We start from the raw sequence: 27,195 nt of genomic DNA on the forward strand, positions 1-27,195 counted from the left end.
TAACTTCCCTTGCGAGCCATTTTAAGCCTAGCCAATTATCCCTTGTGAGACTCAAACCCTGCACCCTGTGTTTGTAAGGCAAACACCTTAACCATTAGGCCATCTTCCCACCCTCTGATGTTGGCACTGTTACATGGTCTGAGTCAGTAACTGACTCAGACCATGTAACAGTGCCAACATCAGAGGTAAACCTAATGTCATGCGAGTAACTGACACAGACCATGTAACATTGCCAACATCAGAGGTAAACCTAATGTTATGTGAGTAACTGACTCAGACCATGGAACAGTGTCAACATCAGAGGTAAACCTAATGTCATGTGAGTAACTGACTCAGACAATGTAACAGTGTCAACATCAGAGGTAAACCTAATGTCATGTGAGTAAATGACTCAGACCATGTAACAGTGTCAACATCAGAGGTAAACCTAATGTCATGTGAGTAACTGACTCAGACCATGTAACAGTGTCAACATCAGAGGTAAACCTAATGTCATGCGAGTAACTGACTCAGACCATGTAACAGTGCCAACATCAGAGGTAAACCTAATGTCATGTGAGTGACTCAGACCATGTAACAGTGTCAACATCAGAGTTAAACCTAATGTCAAGTGAGTAACTGACTCAGATCATGTAAAACTGTCAACATCAGAGGTAAACCTAATGTTCATAGGTAACTGACTTAGTACCATGTAACTGCCCTTTCAAGCCATTTTAAGCCTAGCCAATTATGTCATGTGAGTAACTGACTCAAACCCTGTAACAGTGTTTGGCAACATCAGAGGTAAACCTAATGTTACATGGTCTGAGTCAATAACTGACTCAGACCATGCAACAGTGCCAACATCAGAGGTAAACCTAATGTCATGCGAGTAACTGACTCAGACCATGTAACAGTGTCAACATCAGAGGTAAACCTAATGTCATGCGAGTAACTGACTCAGACCATGTAACAGTGCCAACATCAGAGGTAAACCTAATGTCATGTGAGTAACTGACTCAGACCATGTAACAGTGTCAACATCAGAGGTAAACCTAATGTCATGTGAGTAACTGACTCAGACCATGTAACAGTGTTAACATGAGAGGTAAACCTAATGTCATGCGAGTAACTGACTCAGACCATGTAACAGTGTCAACATCAGAGGTAAACCTAATGTCATGCGAGTAACTGACTCACATCATGTAACAGTGCCAACATCAGAGGTAAATCTAATGTCATGCGAGTAACCGACTCAGACCATGTAACAGTGCCAACATCAGAGGTAAACCTAATGTCATGCGAGTAACTGATTCAGACCATGTAACAGCGCCAACATCAGAGGTAAACCTAATGTCATGTGAGTAACTGACTCAGACCATGTAACACTGTATCAATCAGAGGTAAAAACCTTACGTTCATAGGAGATTAGTGTTGCTAACTAACTAACTTTCAAGAAGCCATTTTTTTAAGCCTCAGAACTGACTCAGACCATGTAACAGTGCCAACATCAGAGGTAAACCTAATGCCATGTGAGTAACTGACTCACACCATGTAACAGTGTCAACATCAGAGGTAAACCTAATGTCATGCAAGTAACTGACTCACACTATGTAACAGTGCCAACATCAGAGGTAAACCTAATGTCATGCGAGTAACTGACTCAGACCATGTATCAGTGTCAACATCAGAGTTAAACCTAATGTCATGCGAGTAACTGACTCAGATCATCTAACAGTGTCAACATCAGAGGTAAACCTAATGTTCATAGGTTCATAGATTAGTACTAAGCTAACTGCCCTTGCAAGCCATTTTAAGCCTAGCCAATTATCCCTTGTGAGACTCAAACCCTGCACCCTGTGTTTGTAAGGCAAACACCTTAACAATTAGGCCACCCTCTGATGTTGGCACTGTTACATGGTCTGAGTCAGTAACTGACTCAGACCATGTAACAGTGCCAACATCAGAGGTAAACCTAATGTCATGCAAGTAACTGACTCAGACCATGTAACAGTGCCAACATCAGAGGTAAACCTAATGTCATGCGAGTAACTGACTCAGACCATGTAACAGTGCCAACATCAGAGGTAAACCTAATGTCATGTGAGTAACTGACTCAGACCATGTAACAGTGTCAACATCAGAGGTAAACCTAATGTCATGTGAGTAACTGACTCAGACCATGTAACTGTGTCAACATCAGAGGTAAACCTAATGTCATGCCAACATCAGAGGTAAACCTAATGTCATGCGAGTAACTGACTCAGACCATGTAACAGTGCCAACATCAGAGGTAAACTTAATGTCATGCTCCCTGTTGAACAGATGTCGTTTCATGCAGCCATCTGATGGCATCTATACTGCTGGATTTAAATTCCACTGTGTAGATTTTAAGTGGCTATGTATTGTACTGCTTTGACTGGAAATGCAAAAACAAATAACTAAATAAATAAATAAAAATAAATAATAATTTTGTAAAAACTGGATATCAAACTTCATGAAAAAAAAGCTGCAAGGCACAGTAAAATAATGACGCAAAATTAAAGTCAGGCAAATAAATTATTGGTACATTTAAGTCAGTTCTTTATGTTCTGAATTTGCTGGGTATAAATTGCAAATGCTGTCACTATAAATTAGATATTTTATCATGATTAAAAAAAATCATATAAATGCTTTATTTGTATGTTACATAAAGGTTTGCACTGAATGTATCTTAGTGATGTGTGACACCATTTTTTTTCATATGACTATAGCAGTACTTTTTAATTTTCAGGAGATGCATACATTAAAAATTCTCTTCTTAGTGACTTACTAACCAGGATTCAGGGTATATAGTTTTCAGATGAACCAGAAAGCATTTAGACAGGAAGATGATGAAATTCTTACTAAAAGCCTGCAGCACAGAATACGATTTAGGAGTATCCCATAAAACACCATATTGTAATGAGCATTTATCACTAAGAAATGTTTACTTGCCTAGGAAGCAGACTGTAGCAATATGGTACAGATATGATAGGAGAAAGAAGAGAAACAAAGAGTCAATTATTGGTATCTTCTATCAGTGAAGACATTCAGTAAAAGTAACTTGAGTAGTATTACTTAGTGATACACATGGAATGTGAATTTCATTGATCAAAGATCAAAATAATCCTGGTATTCAGAAAAGCTTTTGCATGTGGTAAATATGGCTTACTATCTCAGAAGCCATTTTTGATTCCTAGACAGCCCTATAGCAGTGACTTATTGCCATCCATATCATGAACATTGTGAGATGTCTTCAAGCCTTACTTCAAATGTTGATGATGCAATCTGGGGGAATGGCATGAGTCACATGATCTACACAGGCATGTGATTCATAGAACTGCTCAGCTGTGTAAATCAGCTTCACCAGCCATGTTAATTAATGGGAATGATTGGGCTAAAATCAATTCAGAGTTTAGTGGAGAAATAACGTTAGGATGTATGAGTTGGTGTACGTGTGTAGCAGTATTTGTGCAGACATCTGCAGTGCCATGAAATTTGTCATATGAGTGTATGAGTGTATGTGTGCATGTGTGCATGTGTGCATGCATGCACCTGCCTGGGTGGTTGCTATAGGGGAGTTAGCAAGGGAATAGACAGAATGTGTGTGTGTGTGTGTGTGTGTGTGTGTGTGTGTGTGTGTGTGTGTGTCTGTGTCTATTTGCACATGTGAATGAATGAGTGCATGTGTGTGGGGTAGTGAATGAAGCAGTGCCTTTGCCAACACGATGCATAGACTGACAGAGGTGATTACAACAGCAAAGTCTTTCTTTATGCTTGTGGTAATTCAGCGAGCAATTCATAGACATGCAGATTAGCTAGTCTTGAAACCTTTCCTCATTGTGGCGAATGTGTCTCTGAATCAGTTGTTTTCACACTCATGTAAAGGGACCTTTTCTGTGCAGACTTATGACTTGTGGCTGTTATATTTATGAATCCTGCCTAATGTGTGGAAGTCTTGCTACTTGTCTTAATGAATACCACTACTCATAATGCCAAAAATTATACACATGTAAAATAATCATGTAAGAAACGCCAAAAATATACACATGTAAAATAATCATTTAAGAAATGCCAAAAATTATACACATGTAAAAAATGCCAAAAATTATACACATGTAAAATAATCGTGTAAGAAAAATTGGAACTGCTAACCACTTAAGAAGCATGGCCAGGTTAACATTTTATGTTGCACTTATGTTATATGAAAGGTCAAAGGAAAAAAAATAATGTGCAAGTCCAATCACATAGCATAACTACCACTGTTCATAGGTACTTACTAAACTATCGATCTCTGAAGATAATTAAAAGTCTAGCTTTACATTCCCATGGTCGTATTTTAGTCCTTATAATTTGTTTATGTATAACCCAGAGCAGGTAGAACACAGATGTGCTGGAATATTAGCTGTTGTCATTTTTCATAAGAAATATAGGTGTTAAGAGAAAGGTGAATTTATGGTTTTCCATCCACTCAATCAAAGTTTGTTTGTTACTTTATGCAGAGTAAAAGATTATTCCATAGCTGTGTAGTCCTCTGTGATACATAACTCTCCCTTCAATATGTGCTGTTTATATTGCACAAGAGACTGAGTTCCCCTGATCTGGGGTTTATGCTATCACTGGACTTGGGGATGTGTAACACATCTAACAGGACAGGGTCTGCTGAAGATCTATACATGAGGCAAAGGTCACCCCTTAGAGACCTGTATGATACCAAGAAATGGGACAAAGATTTGAGAAGGTTTGTATAGGTTCATAGGTTGATACTAGGCTATTAGCCCTAGGGCCTATACAAGCCTAGCCATAAGTATATATTTTATGATTTAGGCCCTTGAATTTTTAGTGAGAATGTGTAGTGATTTTCCCATTGAGCCAAGTGTTTGGACAGGTATATACCGAAAGGGGCATTATAGTCAATGTTTGACCTAATGAGAGCCAGTAATAGTTGAACATGGACATTGATACTTTAGATAAAAGCTGGGTGATAAAAAAGGACTTCTTACAATAATGGATATGTGAAGATTAAAGGAGATTTCATTATCAACATAGGCACCCCCAGATGCCTGAGTATGGGATCAACTTAAGGGTGTGTTGTCAAAGGGATAGTTACAAGGGTAGTCCTTGTCAAAGAATACTATTACCCATTTAATGGCATTTAGTTTTAGTCCAAGGTGTTAACATGAGTTATTTGTGAAAGGCCCTCTTGGAGGATCATGGTGTGCTCAGGCGAGTTTATAATGGCAGCAAGTCTGTAGTCAACCCTACATTATTAACAGTAAAAAACCCAGAAACTGGCAAAATACTCTGTTCAAACAGGCCAAGTAAATTCCAAAAAGAGAGTATCCACAGCTGGAGTGCTGTAAACAACTTTAATTCACCATAAAACAATAAAAGCAATACAACACGGTTTTATTGCTTTTATTGTTTTATGGTGAATTAAAGTTTCTTACAGCACTCCAGCTGTGGTATACTCTCTTTCTTTTTTGGAACCCTACATTATTAGTCAGCCATAGACCCTTAACATTTGCTTTGACATCCAAGAAGTGAATGTCAAAAAGGAGAGACCAAAGATTGATGCCTGGGGTATACCACTAGTGACAGGTGCTTTAGAGGAGGTAGAGCCACCCACCCTAATTTCCTATGTTCTACTTCTGAGCCAGTTTGCTATCCAATGAGTTACACATGGGTTTACATTTAACTTGGAGAATTTATCTATGATGCTTGAATGCAACATGATGGCGATGCTTTTGTGATGCCTAGATATGTGGTGCTTACTGATTTGTCCTCCTCCATTGCTTCAGTAACCTTCTTAAAGAAGTCAACCGGGTTAAGAAGGCAGGAGCTGCCCTTGATGAACCTAAACTGGCTTGAGTCAAGAGTTTGTAGATTATCTATGTCCTCATTTATTAATTCCAGAATGATCCTTTTCATAGCCCTACAGATTAGACAGGTCAGGCTTATGCTGGGTCCATTCTCACCCACCCTTATGCAAAAGGATGACTGCTGCTGCCCTCCATTCATCTTGTACAAAGCCTGTTTGGAGACTGATATTTAACAGGTTCTGTTGGGGATCTAACAAAACTTGTTTCAGGCTGACCAGTAGGCAGCTCAGTAGTGCTTCTGGCCTTGGGCAGTGCCTTGAGGACTTTATCTTTGAAGATGTGATGGGGAGGTATAGATGTGGGTATGTGGTCTGGAAATAAAAGAAGGGAGAGGTAGGGTGACATCTGAGCTAAATCTGTCCAGTAGTAGATTTCCCATATCCTTTGTGTCAGAGTATGCAATATCATTTACTATTAGCTATGCACATTGCTGTGCATTGTTTCTCAAGTTTCAAACAAACTTAAATAAGGCTTCATGGTTATCTTTTGTCTTTGTGGCAATTGTTATCTGGCTTTGGCTGATTTGATCAGGGTCAGAATTCCTGTTAAGTTTATCAAGAGCGTCTTTAGCATCTTGAGAAATAAATTTATTTTTACATGCAATGCTATTTTTTTCTTGTATTATAGTATCTATTTATATTTGGTTTCCACCTTAGAGGTTTCTTCTTAAATTTGGCATTTTATTTATTTTGGAGGGGGACATATGCATCTATTCAACTATTTATATATGCATAGAATTTGGTGGTTAAGGATTCCACATAAGCAGTGGGGTCATCATGTTGAAAGCGGATTTTGAATTTAGTCAAGTTGTTACTCAGTTTTAGCAGACTAGCCTTTGCATAATCTCTGAAAACAGAGGTATTTGATAATACTTTTGGCTTCAGTCTTATGGTGGCTGATTTGTGGTTTGATTTGGATTGATGGAGGAAGTGACACCTGGTGAGGTATATATAACACAATCCCAGCAGTAAACCTCCAAGGTCCTCACCTCCAAACACGAACAAATGAAAAGTAGAAAAACAAGGATGAGGAACTCCACGGTGATGCAGCAACAAAAACACTTCTTTATTTGCGACAAAAAAGAGAACAGGAAAGATGAGCGCTTTCTCGTACACACTGTACGCTTCTTCAGATCTAAGTCATATAAACTGTGGCAGATCTTATATAATACATCCAATTAATCATTTAATTAATCATTTAGTAATTAGCACCCTAATTAATTGGGCAGGATGTACAATTGAGCATTCTACATGGTACTTAATATTCAGTAAAAACCCGAACAACACTTCCTGTTGCTGCAAAAGAGCAGCGTTACATTCACAACTCACATACTAAAAACATTTCATTATATAAAAACATAGTAAATCATTCAGTTAATAACACACATTATTCATATTCATAATTTGGCTCAAAATTAAGTCAAAGATGTATAGCTGAATACATAAAATTTTAATCAATTTTAAAAGCGTCTAAAAAATCTAAAAGCACTATGTGCTTAAACAAGGTGTATATGCATCGTAAAAATAGGCAAAATAATGACTATAATAACCATTTGTGTGTAGTAACTCTATAGATCCCCAGGAGCTCTATTTGTGAGTGTTGCATTACCCACACCCGTTCACATATTAAGTCAAACAGTAGAGCGGAATATCATATAAAAGTCACCATTCATTATTTTAGCATTGATAGCATTACTGGAAACCTCACTCTAGCGCAGCCTCTATCAAAGATATCTAGCTCACCAAATCAAACGGTCAGAAGAACCATACTATACGAATTCATTTGTTGTTGGAGTCACTTAATAAGTATAGATATAAAAATAATATAGATATATAATAACACAACCAACCACCCTTCCACTTAGTTAGACATTCTGCATAATAAGAACTTGTTATATTTTTGTTCTGTTTCTCATATTAATTTAGAAAATCTGCACAAAAAACCAAAAAGCATATTATAAATGAAGTCTAAATAAAAATAATAAAGTATTCTATTTAAATGACATATAAATGATATAAATGTACACATAACTATCTAAAAACTAGCTGTCCATAAAGTAATATTATATGAAACATTTAATGTTTAGCATATAGTATTAATTAATTATTAGACTATCTATTATTTAATTAAATATTATACAACCATAAATAAAGTTGATCTGTATTACTTTAATGAACTATATTCAAATATTATTGTTTCTTAAAGTAATTCCAATTGTAATTAATTCTAATGTTTAATATTTTATACCTAAAACATTAAGTGTCTTTGATATTTATAAAGTGCATAAAGGTAAATAAGAAAGTGTGTGGTGCATCTTATTAGAAGCTTAAGCCATAAATATATGGTATATAAAAAATGTATATATTTACAACTAATGTCAAAGATGCTATTAATGTTACTTCAGACTGGTGATAAAAGTTCATATCTTGTCGTCTACATAGATCCTTGTTCTTCATAGGACATAGAAATATATGCCTCGTTATCAAAAGTTTGAAACATAATTTAAAAGCACTATACATATACATGAGTTCGCTAAAGGGGTACTTGGAAAAAGATAACTGTGGAATGAACTAAGTGAAAAACCCCACTAAGGTATTTCCACCTAGAGCTTCCCAAATATCATTAGTATGTGAAAAGAGAACTTTCTATTTCAGACTTCTTTTCTTCAGGACTGATCTAACACTAACATACTGATTGAGACCTGGGGTGTGGTGCGCTTCAAATTTTAGGATCCATTGTAACTCTATATTTTCAAGATCATTAAAAGTGTCACCTTCCCTATCATTAGGATGTACCAACTGCAGTGTCCTAAAACTATGTTCTACGTTGTTTAGAATATGTTTGCTTAGGGCACTTTTTGGATCTTTCTTTTTGATGTCATGAATATGGTTATAAATGCGCTCCTTTAAAGACCTTGTGGTCATCCCAATGTAAAATGCATCACAATTCCGACAATTAGCTAAATAAACTAAATTAGAGCTAATACATGTCGATCTAAACCTGGGTTCAAATTTAATATTTAGTTTAGGGTGCATAAACTCAATATCTTCTGAAATGTGTATGCACATATTGCATCGATTACAAGGAAAAGTGCCTGTTTTTAGCCAGTGAGATGATTCCCCTTCTAGATTTTTCTGTAGCTTGGCAATAGTCCCATTCGTCTCTCGTTCTAGTTTCTCAATGCACAGTAATCTTTTAAGATTCTTGCTGTTGGTATACAGAAACCTAGGTTTTGTTCCTACCATATCTCTTATTTCACTATTGGTAAGTAATATACCCCAATTTTTACGAATAATATTAGTAATATTCTTGTTGTCACTGGTATATCTAGTCAAAAAGGGTATAGTTTCCTTCAACGACTTAGATGAGTTATAAGTCCTATAATGTGCCTTTCTAAATACAAAGGGGGTGGGGGTGCTCACTATTAATGATTTGGCCTGTTGAATTAATTGTTCATTATAATTCCTTTCTATGAACATATCATTTAATTTTACTATTTGTTCAATTCTGTCTTCTTGTTTGTTACATAATTTATTGACCCTCAAATATTGGCTTTTAACAATGTTCAAAAATATATGTCTGGGATGCATGCTAGTGAATTCTAGTAGAGTATTCTTCCAGCACGATTTCCTATAAATGGTGTGACCCAATTTTCCATGTTCATCCTTGGTAATGGTCACATCTAAAAAATTCACTTTATTTATAGAGTGTTCAAATGTAAATTTAAAGAAGGATGTTGTGCTTTCTAGGTACTCCACCATGTTCAAAAACTCTTGTAAAGTCCCATTCCAAAAGATTAGTATGTCGTCTACGAATCTTTTGTATAGGAGTATCTTATCAAAATAAGTATGTTTAAATAAATGCATGCATTCCCAGTAATAGACGACAAGATTTGCATAGCTGTTTGCACAGGGGGTGCCCATGGCCACCCCCCATTGTTGCAAATATAACTTCTTGTCATACATAAAAACATTGTTATCCAATACAAGATCTAAGATGGCATTCAATAAGATTTTGTCATCATTACTATAGCAATCATGATTATGTAGAATATATCTGATGGCTTCAGAACCATATCCATTGGGAATGGATGTAAATAGGTTCCTCATGTCCATTGTAATAAGGATAGTGTTCTCAGAGATACCATCTTTAAGGTTATCTAATACCTCTAACAATTGATATGTGTCCTTCAAAATTGAGCCAATTTTATCAATGATGGGTCTAAGCTTCCGCTCAACAAAAACCGACATTGTCTCAGTGACCCACCCATCCCCTACCACTATAGGTCTTAGAGGTGGTGGGATTATCCCTTTGTGTATCTTCGGTAAACCTTTTATATAGGGAGTCTTTGGTTGTTCTATCAGAAAATACTGATATAGATCTTGATCTAACTGTCTGCACATCAAGAAGTCATAGAGTTCCTGATGTACAGAAAAAATAATTTTGGTAAGGTCACTGGCACAAATCTCTTTATAAGTGTCCGTCTCTCTAAGCATAGTAAGCATGGATGTATTGTATGTGACATAATCTAGGATTACCACTCCACCCCCTTTGTCTGCAGGTCTAATGACTATTTCTCTGTCATGTTGTAATGCATAAAGAGCTTCCCATTCAGTGTGAGACAAATTAGTATATAAATTCACTTTCCTTGTAATATTAAAATAGCTATAAAAATCCATTTCGCAAGCTTTAATGAAGCATTCAGTGACAGGTGTTAGTGTGGGTGTAAAAGTACTTTTCTTTCTGAACCCCTTAGTACATTCTTGATTTATGACACCACACTGTGTTTTGTTTTTAAACATACATTTTAAATTGACTTTACGAGTAAACATCCGCAGGTCAGTAAGAACTTCACTTATGTTACTAACCTGGGCTGGAATAAAGGATAATCCCTTATTCAGTAGGTTATAATCAGTCTCTGTGAGAGTCTGTTTCGACAAATTAAACACTAAGTCCGTTGTTCTCTTTTCCGATTTCTGTTGTTCGATGCCATCATTTCCCCTGAAAACTTTCTCTTGGTGCGGCCTCTGCTTCTCGACCTGCTTTGAAAATTCCGCCGAAACTTTAGCGGAAGAGGTAAAAAACCTTCAATATTGCCATGTTTAACTTTTGGTTTGGCGCCTCGCAGATTTTCATCTTGTTGAACCAAGGCTTGCTGATTACAAGGAGGAGTGTCTCTAATGATGTTATTTTGCATATGCGTCAGAGAAGGAGACGCCGAAGGTAATGTAGTTGTAGCAGCTGATTCCCTTAAGGTGGAACTTACATGCGTCACCGCTGAAGCATAGCTCTGGTTTAAAGAAAATCCTTGACCAGAGTTCGTATCTATAGAAACGGTATGTTCATTATTTCGAGTTTCATTGTATCTTGGCCAAGAAAATACATTGTTGTTGGCAAAGTCAGTGTGATCCCTGTGAAGTTTACGCGTTTTTAGTTCCTGTAGCTTATCACCATATGCAAAAAGTTGACTAAACATATTGTCCAGTCTCTGCTGAAAGCTTTCCTCCTTAAAGGTGGTGGAAATGTCTTTACTTAGGGATTCAGCTTGTGAATGAAGGTCCTTCTCTATAGGTAGGAAATGCTCAATCAATAATTTTATGTAGTTGAACCCCAAGTCAAGATTTAATTGTTGCCATTTCCGAAGCAGCTCGGGGTGAGTTTCACCGTATGAGGGCATAACCAACACTCTCATGCCTCTAGGGATCAATTTAAAATGAAGACATGCTTCCAAATGGCGTCTCTGCCAGGTTAATCTATAAAGTTTATATAGTGTGTTCTCAGGTTCACGAAACATGATATTGAAATTCTTCATTTTATCAATGTTACCTTTATCAATGTTAGGTGTGGTAGCCGTGTGTTCCATACTTATGTTCAGTAACGGATTCTCTTTGGATTCCAGTAGGCTATTCCATTGTCTTTTCAACTTATTGGGAGCATAATCCAGCTCTATTGCACTTGCATCCATCGTGTGTGGTTCGCCAGGGATAAAATCGAAAAGCCGGTATATATAACACAATCCCAGCAGTAAACCTCCAAGGTCCTCACCTCCAAACACGAACAAATGAAAAGTAGAAAAACAAGGATGAGGAACTCCACGGTGATGCAGCAACAAAAACACTTCTTTATTTGCGACAAAAAAGAGAACAGGAAAGATGAGCGCTTTCTCGTACACACTGTACGCTTCTTCAGAGCTAAGTCATATAAACTGTGGCAGATCTTATATAATACATCCAATTAATCATTTAATTAATCATTTAGTAATTAGCACCCTAATTAATTGGGCAGGATGTACAATTGAGCATTCTACGTGGTACTTAATATTCAGTAAAAACCCGAACAACACTTCCTGTTGCTGCAAAAGAGCAGCGTTACATTCACAACTCACATACTAAAAACATTTCATTATATAAAAACATAGTAAATCATTCAGTTAATAACACACATTATTCATATTCATAATTTGGCTCAAAATTAAGTCAAAGATGTATAGCTGAATACATAAAATTTTAATCAATTTTAAAAGCGTCTAAAAAATCTAAAAGCACTATGTGCTTAAACAAGGTGTATATGCATCGTAAAAATAGGCAAAATAATGACTATAATAACCATTTGTGTGTAGTAACTCTATAGATCCCCAGGAGCTCTATTTGTGAGTGTTGCATTACCCACACCCGTTCACATATTAAGTCAAACAGTAGAGCGGAATATCATATAAAAGTCACCATTCATTATTTTAGCATTGATGGCATTACTGGAAACCTCACTCTAGCGCAGCCTCTATCAAAGATATCTAGCTCACCAAATCAAACGGTCAGAAGAACCATACTATACGAATTCATTTGTTGTTGGAGTCCTTAAAAAAGGACTTCTTACAATAATGGATATGTGAAGATTAAAGGAGATTTCATTATCAACATAGGCACCCCCAGATGCCTGAGTATGGGATCAACTTAAGGGTGTGTTGTCAAAGGGATAGTTACAAGGGTAGTCCTTGTCAAAGAATACTATTACCCATTTCATGGCATTTAGTTTTAGTCCAAGGTGTTAACATGAGTTATTTGTGAAAGGCGGTCTTGGAGGATCATGGTGTGCTCAGGTGAGTTTATAATGGCAGCAAGTCTGTAGTCAACCCTACATTATTAACAGTAAAAAACCCAGAAACTGGCAAAATACTCTCTGTTCAAACAGGCCAAGTAAATTCCAAAAAGAGAGTATCCACAGCTGGAGTGCTGTAAACAACTTTAATTCACCATAAAACAATAAAAGCAATACAACACGGTTTTATTGCTTTTATTGTTTTATGGTGAATTAAAGTTTCTTACAGCACTCCAGCTGTGGTATACTCTCTTTCTTTTTTGGAACCCTACATTATTAGTCAGCCATAGACCCTTAACATTTGCGTTGACATCCAAGAAGTGAATGTCAAAAAGGAGTGACCAAAGATTGATGCCTGGTGTATACCACTAGTGACAGGTGCTTTAGAGGAGGTAGAGCCACCCACCCTAATTTCCTATGTTCTACTTCTGAGCCAGTTTGCTATCCAATGAGTTACACATGGGTTTACATTTAACTTGGAGAATTTATCTATGATGCTTGAATGCAACATGATGGCGATGCTTTTGTGATGCCTAGATATGTGGTGCTTACTGATTTGTCCTCCTCCATTGCTTCAGTAACCTTCTTAAAGAAGTCAACCGGGTTAAGAAGGCAGGAGCTGCCCTTGATGAACCTAAACTGGCTTGAGTCAAGAGTTTGTAGATTATCTATGTCCTCATTTATTAATTCCAGAATGATCCTTTTCATAGCCCTACAGATTAGACAGGTCAGGCTTATGCTGGGTCCATTCTCACCCACCCTTATGCAAAAGGATGACTGCTGCTGCCCTCCATTCATCTTGTACAAAGCCTGTTTGGAGACTGATATTTAACAGGTTCTGTTGGGGATCTAACAAAACTTGTTTCAGGCTGACCAGTAGGCAGCTCAGTAGTGCTTCTGGCCTTGGGCAGTGCCTTGAGGACTTTATCTTTGAAGATGTGATGGGGAGGTATAGATGTGGGTATGTGGTCTGGAAATAAAAGAAGGGAGAGGTAGGGTGACATCTGAGCTAAATCTGTCCAGTAGTAGATTTCCCATATCCTTTGTGTCAGAGTATGCAATATCATTTACTATTAGCTATGCACATTGCTGTGCATTGTTTCTCAAGTTTCAAACAAACTTAAATAAGGCTTCATGGTTATCTTTTGTCTTTGTGGCAATTGTTATCTGGCTTTGGCTGATTTGATCAGGGTCAGAATTCCCTGTTAGGTTTATCAAGAGCGTCTTTAGCATCTTGAGAAATAAATTTATTTTTACATGCAATGCTATTTTTTTCTTGTATTATAGTATCTATTTATATTTGGTTTCCACCTTAGAGGTTTCTTCTTAAATTTGGCATTTTATTTATTTTGGAGGGGGACATATGCATCTATTCAACTATTTATATATGCATAGAATTTGGTGGTTAAGGATTCCACATAAGCAGTGGGGTCATCATGTTGAAAGCGGATTTTGAATTTAGTCAAGTTGTTACTCAGTTTTAGCAGACTAGCCTTTGCATAATCTCTGAAAACAGAGGTATTTGATAATACTTTTGGCTTCAGTCTTATGGTGGCTGATTTGTGGTTTGATTTGGATTGATGGAGGAAGTGACACCTGGTGAGGTGTAAAACTGTGCCATATTAGTAAGGACCACGTCCAGGATTTTATTACCCCTTCTTGGAGTATGGATTAGCTAGTCCAGAAAGTTTGTAGCGATGAAGTCCAGAAGTTTCTGGGCATTCATGTTGGAGGATGTATAAGTATCCCAGTTAATGGAGGCATTGTTGAAATCTCTTAGAAGAGTAGTACTTGGCTAAATGTATAGGGACTTCATGCTAGTTAGGTAAGAGGTATGCGCTGATGGGGACACAGATGAGGTCCCATAGTAAGTTTTAGTAATGGTAAGTTGGACATGAAGGAGTTCCAAGCCATTATCTTCTTTAACGAATATGGAGGTTAAATGTTTTCCTTAATAATATGGAGACACAGTCACCTTGAATGCCTTCATCTAGAGCCATCTGCCTGCATGTGTGGAAGGCATTGAAACTTTGTACTGACGAAGTGTTGAAATTGGTCTTGAATGAGGTTCCCATAATGATGTATATATCAGTGTTTTCTAAGGTGAGGAATGCTTGTAAGGAGTTTTTTCTTTGTTAAAGCTCCTAGAATTGAGCAGCAATACTTTTATGTTATCCAGATTCTGGTTTGTTATGTTTGAATCTTTATGAGACTGACATTAACAAAAAAAGGCACTATGGGTTTAGAGAAGGATTTAGTCACTTTACGAAAGCCTTGACTGGATAGGTGGAGACCATCCCTGGCAAAACAGTTTGGACTATGTGCCATCTCCTCCCAAGCTGATATATACTGAACCAGAAGCTAAGCCAGTTGTTGAAGTCAATATGTTTTTATTCATCTTGAGGCACTTCATTCTTGGTGATGGTAGAATGCTACTCAAGGCTAGGTTCATACTTGCCTTGGACATGTATTCTAAGATCTCTATCATTTCCGTCTTCATATAGTTCAGGGAGGTACATCTCAAGTTATTTCTACTCATATGCATTATGACTATATCATATGTGCACTTGTGAAAGGACTTGAGTGTATGCATGATATGTTGAATCCTGGCACTTGATAAGAAAGTGACAGTAACCCTCTCCCTGCACAGCCTGGTGAGTGGCACATCTTGGATTCTTCATATGGGCTCATCAATAACTAAGATATTAGATTATGTTGAGGCTGGCCTTTTGGGCTTTTGACTCTTGAATGCATGTTTCATGGTTGTGTTGCCTGTGTTGTGTGTTTGTGAGGTTGTTGAGGGTACTTGCTCGTTAGGTCTTTAGGTCTTGTGGATTAGGTAATTTACTTTTAAGACTTTCAGCATATACTGGCATATGTGCTTAGTCTGAGCTGTGTGTGATTAATTTAGTAAGGTCATGTGTTGTACTGACAACCTGCTTCTTGTCTGTAATGGTCTTGTGCGAGAGGTTTGACTCCACTAAGATTGTTTAACTACATCTGTCACACACTGTTTCACTTTAAGTAGCAGGTAGTTATCAGTAAACATGAGACAACTGCTGCATTGTCTCAGAATGCCAATTTCAACCAAGCTAGGTGGAAAGTGCAAATCCATGTTTCCAGTTGTTTACGATGTGGGTAATGGGGAAATAGCACCTATGAGGTTTGGAACAGGTTTAGTGGTGTGCTATCTGTCTAAAAGAAAACTATCTTAATCTTCAAACAAAAAACATACATCTCTTAGTACATTAACAGGTCACTGCACAATTACTAAGGGAAATGTTTTGACTCATAGTTGCAATATTTGATTTGGGATAAAAGTGTGACTACACAAAAGAGACTGTAATAGAGAGAAAGACTGGAAAACAAGATTGTCGATACTTAAATAAAAGCAATGTAAATTGTAAAAGAGCTGCTTAACAATTTATTTGGTACATTACAACATACCAATTTTCATTTTGCAAAGCCATGAGCAGTGCAACACTGCAATCTTTTGATTCATTTAAGGTATTTAATGCCTTGTGTTTTCTGCAGCTATCTGAAATAGAAAGTAATGTCTCTCAAACTGAAGCACAGGTTAACAAAACACACTGCTATTAAACTGTTTACTAGCACTGCACACTAATTATTTTTGACTTGCAGGACTTTTTTGATAGACCACACATATATTTACAAATAGAATAGCAATCAGATCATAGTAAACTACATAGAGGATTATGACTGGGTCTCTGACTGTAACCTGTTTATTATGTGTTCAAAACAGGGATGCCTAGATGTCCACCTGTGTGGCTGTGTCCTACATGAACTACAGAGTGAACTGGCACCTCACCTGTGTGCAGTGTTCAATCACAGCCCCACCTCAGGCTTTGTCCCTACCTAATGATGCACTGCTACAGTCATCCCTCTCCACAAAGAGGGGCGACTACAGACCCTGGGAATTATCGCCCCATTAGCCTGACGAGTCTGATATGCAAAGCTACTGAAACAAAGATATAGGGAATCTCCAAACGCTGGATCCTACACAGTTTGGTTTTGTGAAGGGTAGATCATGCCTGCTCAACTTGGTCGACTTCTTTGAGTCAGTCACCAGAGCTGTGGACGAAGGCAAGGTGGCTCATACAGCCTACCTTGATCTGACCAAGGCTTTTTATACCATTCCCCACTCAGGAATCATAGAAAAACTCACTAAACAAGGCATCAATCCCTATATCACTAGGTGGGTTTCAAACTGGCTCACAGATAGAACCCACAGTGTGAAAGTAGATGACTCCAAGTCAGATTGCCGACCGGTCATGAGTGGAGTCCCACAGGGTTCAATACTCTACTGTTTGATAGCTACTTCTCTGAAGTCCAGGCCAACAGGAAGGGACTCTGGCTGACAAAGTTTGCAGACGACTGCAAGTTGGGAGCTATTATTAACTCTCCAAGTGATGCTGACACCCCACAGAAAGGCATTAATGACACCAAAGACTGGTGTCAGAACCATGGCCTTAAGCTCAATGCCAAAAAAATGTGTCGTCATCCCCCTTGGGAAAAACCCAGTTCCCCTTGAATTACCACATTGATGGTAGTCCACTCAACACAGAAGGCATTATAAGAGATCTAGGAACACAGGTTGTCAGCAACCTCTCTTTTGACCAACATGTTGCCACTGTGGTCAGAAAGCCCTTCTATGTGGCACATCTCATTACTAAGGGTTTTGGATCCAAGAAGAAAGAGGTCATTGTCTCCCTCTACTCTTCCCTCATTAGGCCAATCATTGAGTACAATGCCCCATTTGGCACGTACCTCACTAGACACCTGCAACAACTGGAGAGGCCACAAAAGTACCTCACAGAGAGGATCCTAGGCCTTAAACACTTGTCCTATATGGACAGACTCAAAAAACTCCAACTATTCTCTGTCTCATATTGCCCACTTAGAGGTGATCTCTGCTTGACTTACAAAGCCATGTCTGACCCAGCTCTGTTAGAAATGCTGTATCTAAAGAAATCCCAATCCATCCACACCACACACTCCGGAGTCCTCAACCTCATTACCACAATCAACAGAACATGCTGGAGGGACAGGTTCATAACCCAGAGACTGCCCATGCTATGGAATAGACTTCTCATACATGTCAAGCAGAGCACCTCAAAGGCCTTCTTCAAGAGAAATCTTGATGAGTGGATTGGAAATAGAAAATTCATCCCAGGGATCACTCCAGTGGCTCTACTCGACAGAGGCACTAAGAACTAAGGTCGGGTGGCATGATGCCAGGGTAATCCTATGGACTAGTCTTGTAAAGGCTCCAGGACCATTAGTCTAGTACACACCTATGAACCTATGAGAGCAAAGTTCAAGATGTGAATCTTGGCATCCATGTCAAGAACACATAATATAAGCTTACTGGCAATGATTCAATCATAATTCTTTGTATTACTCCATGTATTAAAAGTTATAGAGACAAAAAAAAAAAAAAAAACACGAAAATTGTTCTACAGGCTTTCATATCCAGTGAAGGAGTTGACAAACAGTGACAGACTGCAGGCAACATCTTTACATATTCTCTATGTCAGGGAAGTACTTCCATTTTGACTGACTGCAATTAGGACAACAGGCAGAAATTATGTTGAAATGAAGATGCTTGAATTTCTGCCACTGTCATCTGCTGGCTGGCACTGTCAGCTATTACTGCCTAGCATCAGACATAATCTTAACACCACTTAGGAGGTGTTAATAATTGTTAAGCACCCTTCTAAGCACTGTCAAGATTGGGTGTCATGCTGGAGTAGTGTTGAATTAGGTTGTTTTCTAATGCATATTGGAGTATAATCACAGAGCTCCGTGCACTACATCTTTATTCTGTTCCCTTTTGCTCAGCATTTGCATAAATGTTTGGATAATTATTTGATAGGTGGATTACTGGACAGAGATTATAAACTATTTTCCTCCATGAAACAAGCAGCCCAGGAATAAGGAATGGCAATATGCATCAAGCGTTTAGAGTAGTCAGTCAGAGCAAGAACCCGATACAGATAGAAGGGCAACATGAAAATCATAAAGACAATAACAGTAACAAATAAATACTAAACACTGGCACTGTTAGGCCCAAAAGGATGACTACTGAGTATGGATTAGGAAGGTGAGGAGGACGACCATGACAACAATCAATGAAAATGAAATTGGAAGGTGGGAATAGGGATGACCCCAGACAATAACCAACCATTTAATAGGAATTTGGGATATAGGGGTATAAATTCACAAGGTGGGGTGGGAGGATTCTGGAATTCAGGAAGTGGGAGGATTGATGGAACAACATTAATTCTGGAGATGGGTGTGATAGTGGACCATTACCACTTTCATGAAGTTTGGATCTGGGAAATGACCCTGAATAATAAGCATGAAAAAATAATTCAAAAAGTAGGGAAAGGGAGTGACACTCCATGACACTTAAGGAGGTGGGAGGAAATGGTTATTGGCCACAAGCTCTGAAAGACTATATCTCTAGATAGTTCCAGACAAAACTGGGGCCTAAATTGAGAAAGAAATATTGCAATTGTGCAATTTCATCTCAAAACTTGATTTCATTTATGCTGTGTATTCTTTTATCTTTCTTGCCCAAAATTAAGGCATGGGATGGAAAAAAAAGACTATAAAATAGGTTGTATAGGAAAGATAGTAGATAACATTTTCAAATTTAGCTTAAAATGATGAATTTTAATATAGTCATGAGGACTTGTTTCCCACATTAAATGTGGGTGTATATAGATTTGGTAGCTATGTCAATTTTTATTAAGCGTTATGACATTTTTTTAAGAATGCTATTCTTAGTTATTATTGTCATAAATTATATGGTGTCATTGGACAGTGTCACTATAAAATGTGGTTTTAAGAAAATATTTGCCAAATTAAAAACACTAACAATCAGTAATATTTTAGGAACAACCTCTCAGAATACTTATTTCCCTGATTTCATCATAAAATATGAAGTATTATTTTTCAATGCCACTACAAAAGAAGATGAAACTTGAGTCACTAAAATCACCTTTTAGGATGGACATTTCGATGAGATGTAAAGTTACATTATCTTTTTAAGTGGGTGTCTGTTAAAAATGGAGGGCATACTTGCGAAACTCAGGACATGAAAAGTTTAAGTAAGAATATGGGAAATACATCTTAATTCTGAGAATGCATTATCTTGTAATATTTCCTTATCTCGGAATTATACCATTCTCTGTATTAGTATATATAAGCAGCAGGGTGCTGAAGTGGCGAGGCAAAGCACCCCCCGCCCGAAAAAGTACTTTAAAGATATAACAGTGAATTTCAGAATTTTCTTTTTTATGCCACAACTGCACTTTAATTTTTCAGTGTTGATACATCAACCTCCTTTATCGTCTTTTCTCACCTGTTAAATGCACTCTTGAATGCCTCTGTGGAATTCTTCTCCAGGAAGCATTCTTTTGGTATATGCCATGCATCCACAGTCCTATTTGTAAAGAAGCAACTTTCAAAATCGAGGGAGCAGTTATGCTCCTACAATCTGTTGCTTGTGCCCCTTTCCCAAAATAAGGGACTTGTTCAGGAATATGACTATATGCAACCCCATTACACCATCCACCTTCTTTTCTGATTTGCTGCAACCAGAACTCTAACTCTTCTAGCTTCAAATCATTTTGATTCCACGCCATATTTTCTTACATCCTTCAGGTGGCTTTCCTTTGGAGTCCTAATAGCATGATATCCCTTTATATGACTTCTACAATTGTAAAGAGTACTTAAAATGTTCCCTAGTTACTACCGCCAAGCCATACCTCTCAACCATACAGATTTTCCCAGAATGTCTACATTTTTGCCTTATATTTTTGGTCCATTTTTCAAAATTGTGTTTTTTCTGGCAAATCACTGGCAAGTTGTTAAAGATTAAAGTCAGAAAATAATGAAAGACTTGAGTTTCAGACTTCATACTCTTCAGAAAATGCATGCTAACACACAAGTTGCTATGCTATCAACTTTCTAAGTGTATAAAATACATATTTAAAAATTGGCCCTATTTTTGGGCCTTTGACCCCCATTATTTATGGCTTTGTCCAGATTTCTTGCTCTAAGAGGGTGAGAGGTATGCACCAAGCTGATGTATCATGCCAGAGCTGTTGTGCCAGATACATTGCTTCCTGGTCCTACTACAAGTTCTTGAGTCATAAGTACTCAAAACCTCTTTTCGAAGCCAGAGACTTAAACATCTTGTAGCATGGGTAAACTGCTGCTCTCAGCCATGGGGAGGGACCTCTGCTCATGCTCAAACTCAAATATGAATTTAGGCAAGCAGCTGCGGAGAGGGAGATTAAGGTGGTTTTATGATTAGGATTAGGGATTGGGAGGGGGATTTAGGATTAGGGAGTAGTTTAAGATTAGGGAGATATCAGTGAAAATTAGGTGTAATGAAGGGGTTGGAGTTTTAGGTTGAGGAAGTGATCAGGAACATTATAGTTTGGGATTTAGAGTTGACCTTTAGAGTGATGGGCCAAGGAGATGGGTTGGAAACTGGGTGGGAGTTTTAGGGTTCAGGTTCTGGTAGGTTCATGTAGTATAGGGGATCTAGTGTTGGGCAGGCTATGCAGGAATCAGAGATTAAGCTAGTGGGAGTTCAAGCATGTGCTTTTTCAAGCAAGTGGCAAAGAGCAGGTGCTTCACTGGTTACTAGCATGCATGAACCTGTAGCAGACACGTGCTGGCTTGAAATGAATCTTAACAGCCAGTTTTGCTCTCTTTTAGTAAGTCTTTGGAAAGCCTTCCATCTGCCTTGCATTCCTGTACCTATTTTTGTCTCATCAGAAATAAAGCTCTGTCCCAATTTCTATTCCTTCAGCTTTTATCTGAATCAAACACATTAAATAGTACTGGATCCAGAACTCACCACTCTGATACTCCACTAGGCACTTCCCTTATGTTTAACCTCATACCTCTAATGAAAAGAACTGCATGCACCCCACCCTTTTACTATACCCCAGTCCTACCCGTACTTCTGAATTCCTTAAGAATTCTGATCAAAGCTGAAAATAATGGGGGGACAAAGGGCTACAATCAGGACAAAATAGTAAATATTACTCCAGTTCACTTAAAACATTAACAGACTAACAGGTCTTGCATCAACACATATTTTCTGAACTTAATTATGACACTTAGGAAGATTCTGAAAAATTTGGGACAGTTGAGAGGTATGGCTCTTCCTCAGTCTTCCGAGGACTAAGTCTAAGGTTTTATATGTGGGCCACATCTGCTGGTGCTATCTTGTCAAGTTCTCAAATAATCCTATCATAAAATGGAATTATGTTTAACTTGGCAGGGCCTTTTTGCCATACAACATTATTAGATATCATCCTGGAAAATGTATTCTCTAAAAAGCAGCCAGCCTTTATCCAAGATTCATCCGTAAGGCAAGCCTTGCCATTTCTGCTATCCAAACAGGCTAGCTGTTCACCAGATTGTTTCTGCTCTCTGCCTGTATTGGGGTACTATAATTGCTTTCTTCCAGTCTTCAAACAATTTTACAATAAGCAATGATCTGTTGCTATTATCAGGGAATCTGCCAGGATCTTGTCCAGATTCCTGAGGGCCATGTTAGAAGGCATATCAGTCCCTGTGTTGTGTGCTTGATAAGGGTAATTATTTTATGATGCGAGTTCTCATATATGGCATTTTGCAGATTTTGTACAAAAGTGTTAAACTTTAGTTTGTTTAAAAAATAAATATTTACCAAATTAAATAGAGTCTCATAATGATGACATTAAGTAATGTATTGAAATAGCACTTGCATTATCAACCATGAAGTGTGTTTTTGTGTTCATATTTAGAAGATGATTTTTACTGCCACCATGCTGATTGAAATTCCTAGCAAACCATGCAATCACAATGGTGCTGGTCACAAGACAGGCAGGCATGAATGCTGCATACAAACTTTGACTACAAGTATTTAAGAAGTATAACATTATTGTCATTTGGTTGCGATTTTAAAATCATCATCATTTGATCAAAGTGACATGTAAGATAACCACAAACAAGTATTTGAATTACATGTGTTACCTGGCTATGCTGACTACACCTTTTTGACATAGAAAGGATGGGTGTTCCCACAATCAATGATGGGAATTTCCACATTCAGTATAGGGTACTGGGTGCAAGCGTAAAGGGCAATGGTGAAGATGGGGTGGAATTTTTAAACTTTAGGGCAGATGTATGACATCACTGTTTTGAATAGTATTTGTGTCGCACTCTGGTTTCGAACCATGGTTGCATTTAGACCATGTACAGCTAAGCAGTATCTACTCTTCAGTTGCCCTCAATCTAATCTTAAAAAGAGGTTTTGCGTTTGCCATATAAAAGGAAAATTTCTGATAATTCTTCTGAGTGAGAGTGCTGCAGTTTAGGAGTTGGTGACTCATGCATGCCACACACTGAAATAAAGGGTACAGAATGCAAACATTTAAAGTTATTATTTTTAAAATCCCAGAGAAGACAGCACACAAAAAGATTGTGATTTTTATCATCAAGCACCGGCGGAGTGTCAGGCTGAAGTCTGATATAGTAGAAATTAACACTCTAAAATGAGATCTCAAAACTAGGAGCAATATGACAGTGAAAGCAAAAGACTGCGGTGTCTTGGAGAATTCTTCTAAGTACAGGGATCCTGGACTTCATTTATATAGGTAGTAGGAACACAAGGGTACAGTCCCATATAATGGAAGGTCCAGGCAGTGAAGAATCCTTGCCAAAGCACTTCTAAGAGTATTTCAAGTAGTTTTGAATTTTGATGTTTATGCAGTGAGTTATGTTTTGTCATCATATGTTTCATTTATCATCAGCTGTGGCTTGCCTTTTGGCCACAAAGCCCAGATAAAGAATGATAAGAGTTTTTTTTTTTCCCCAGTGGACATGACTGTGTTGCATGATTGTAAAAAGTATGCATGGAGTCAGGGGCGCTGGCATCTGAGTCTGCAGGTGGAAGAATAAGAGGATATGTTGGAGGTGACAATGGAAAATTTTCTTTGTTTAATAAAATACCCATGTGCTCCTGCTGCCTATGTAAATTATGTCCAAGATGACTGCACTTAGGAGAATTCACTCAATTCATTTGGATGAAGTACTTAAGCTAGAAAGTGTTCTAGCTGCACAACCTAGTTGAGATTATGCCTCTCTAGGTAGAAATATCGTTATAAAGTTGTAGTAAGTATGAAGTGCAATAGTCAATACACAAAGTTAGGTTTACCAGTACTGTTGGATTAGCTTTCTATGATATCCAAACAAGAGGCAGTGCCTCCAAAAATTCTTTAACACCCTAAGCAACCGAAAAGAATGCAATAGCAGTTTTTTTTTCTGTATCAGAAAGTCATAGTTTGATAGTATCCTTGGGCAGGGCTTTTCTTTCTACATCTGTAAGGTTCTTGCATGTACTTGCCACACGACATTCAGCAATGCACTTTCAATATATCCTTTATATAATGAATGTGATAAGCAAGAGCACATATCTTTCATAATGTGAAGATTTTCTTTTATTTTTGTTTACCTACATTCTTGCTGCAGAATCAGAAAATATCTGTCCTCTTGATGTATCAACAGCAGTTTACCTACAGTCTTGGCATATCACCAAAACTACTAAAATTCCCCTAAAGCTACCATTTCTGTAGTGCTTACTAAAATATAAAGTAGAAGTTTATATGATGTAACACTTCACAATATGCTGCAGTCCATACTGACACTGTCACCTCCCAGTGGTTTACTATTGTTTCTTCAAATGGCAAAACACTCGCCATTCGAAACAACGAATAGTAACACCGAAAATAAAAAAAATGAGCGGTGACACTGTCGAACCAAATGCCCCACACATTTGGTTCGATATTGTTGTCAAAAGCAGCACATGATAGCCATATAGGAGCTGTTGTAAATCAGACTCCTATATGACATATCACAGTTTTGCAGGGGGGGCAAGCCCCCCTGCACCCCCCCCATGTGGGGGGAGGAACCCTCCCATCTCCCCCATTTAAATATTCTAACTCCGAGACCACACTACAGTGAGGATATGGATGAATTTCCAATCCCCACTGTACCACGATCTCCATGCAGATGGCTGAATTACACTTATGCAAATGCAGTAGTGCATTCGCATAAGTGTCTTCGACTATCGCATCAACTATTGTTTGTGCACTCGACATTCTCATTTTTGGCACACTGCTGCCAACAGAATGTAGTTCGCACAAACAATAGTAAACCCCTCCCAGCATACCCTAAACAACTAAGGCAACCACCTCAAACTGGACTCTACCGTTAGTTTACCAAAAAAAAAAATACATACAATAAAAGAAAGAAGATGCATCATGGATCACATTTCCCTTTCCCTATAATGTACAAAATGCAACTTTGTACACTGCAACTATTATTGTCCACCTAAACCATGTACATAGAAAGTGCATTCTTTTTGAGAAGAAGGGAAAAAAGAAAACAGAAAATGAAAGAGTTTAGAAGAAAAAATAAACAAAGTAAACATTAATAGCAACTAGCCAGTAAGGATGTCGTATTCCTGGCAAAAGTGAGCCAAAACGACATACCTAAACTAACTAACTAAAAACAAAATAAAAATAAAATAACTAAAACTATAAATTACAAAACTACAAAATCCTACATAACCCTCAAAATACTACTCAAATGCATAAACAATAAACTAATAGTCTAAAAATGATGAAACATTGCCTTAGAAGTAAGAATAAAAAAAAAACTTTCGCAAAACACTCTGCTCTTGAAAAACTGTCACATCACCTATTCCTATTCAGCGGAAACTTTAGTTAAAGTAGGCTACTAAATTAAATGCCTTACTCTAGCATAAAAAGCACAGAAAATAGGATAATTGGTGTATGTTTGGTTCAATTTGTGTGCCACATGAAATACTGTGTATTGTAGTTTTAAGGACTTTAGTCTACAGCTTTTATTGCAATAAAACAGCAGCTCCTCAGGAGCGTGGCACACTCTAGTAGTAGTTTAAACATTCTGTGAGCAATGGCTATATAAGCAAACTCTATTTCACTGAGAGGGAATGCTGAATCTGTGAGAAGGGATAATGACTCCCTAATAAAGTGAAGCCCACTTTAAGGTCATAACATCTATCTAGTTCAAGATTATACAAATGCAGAGTAAGTCATGACGGGTTATCAAGGTGTGGGGTATCTCCTGCCAGGTGGGATATAGAAGGGTCCACCATTCAAGTCCTGCTCTAGTTGTAGCCAACCAGCTCATGGAATGCTGTACATACTGTACAGATTACTATACCACCAATGAATATCATTCAGTGAGAGATAATTGGCCGATATTATATCAGTCTTTGCTGAGAAGCAGATACATCTTATGTAAATCTAAGAGATAATGTTAATACTTGAATCATGTCATCCTTTTCCTAGCATGGCAGTCTAAGATAGAATCTATCTCACATAAGTCTCTATCACCATCCTTTTCATTTGCCTAGCCTGCCGCTATTCACGTGTACACACACACACACACACACACACACACACACACACACACACACACACACACACACACACACACACACACACACACACACACACACACACACACACACACACACACACACACACACACACACACACACACACACACACACACACACTCACTCACACACACACACAGACACAGACACACACAGACACACACACACTCACAGGTTTAATTTCTCTAAATGCTTATATTTTTACATACCTTGACAGGAATGGACCCCATTCTTAAATCAGGACATGGTTAAAGTATGTAAAATCAGTTTTGCTTCAGTCTTTGCCATTTGATATGACTACTATTCTCAGCACCCACAATGCACCCAAAATGACATCTTATTGCATTTCAGAATGGGTTATTTTTATTGTAGCATATTCACAAATGTTTGAAGATTCTTTGTTATTAGCCCAGTTGCTCCTATTACAACTTGTACTGTATTTGTATCCTTATTCCACATCGCTCGAGTTTCTGCTTACAAGTCCTGATAGTTCACAAATTTATGTCTTTGAGTTGATAAGACTCTGTAGTTACTGAATATAGTAGTTTTAATAATCAAACTATTTCTGTCTTTTTCTGTTGAACTACAATAGCCAGTCTGTTTGCTTCTACCTTCTTAGGTACTGGTATGGGGTGATCCTACATGATCATTACTTCAACATTGTCAACAATCTTTTGTGGT

Source organism: Protopterus annectens, chromosome 16.part0 (assembly GCF_019279795.1).
Source record: "Protopterus annectens isolate FY-2018-M chromosome 16.part0, PAN1.0, whole genome shotgun sequence".
NCBI classification, from domain to species: domain Eukaryota; kingdom Metazoa; phylum Chordata; order Ceratodontiformes; family Protopteridae; genus Protopterus; species Protopterus annectens.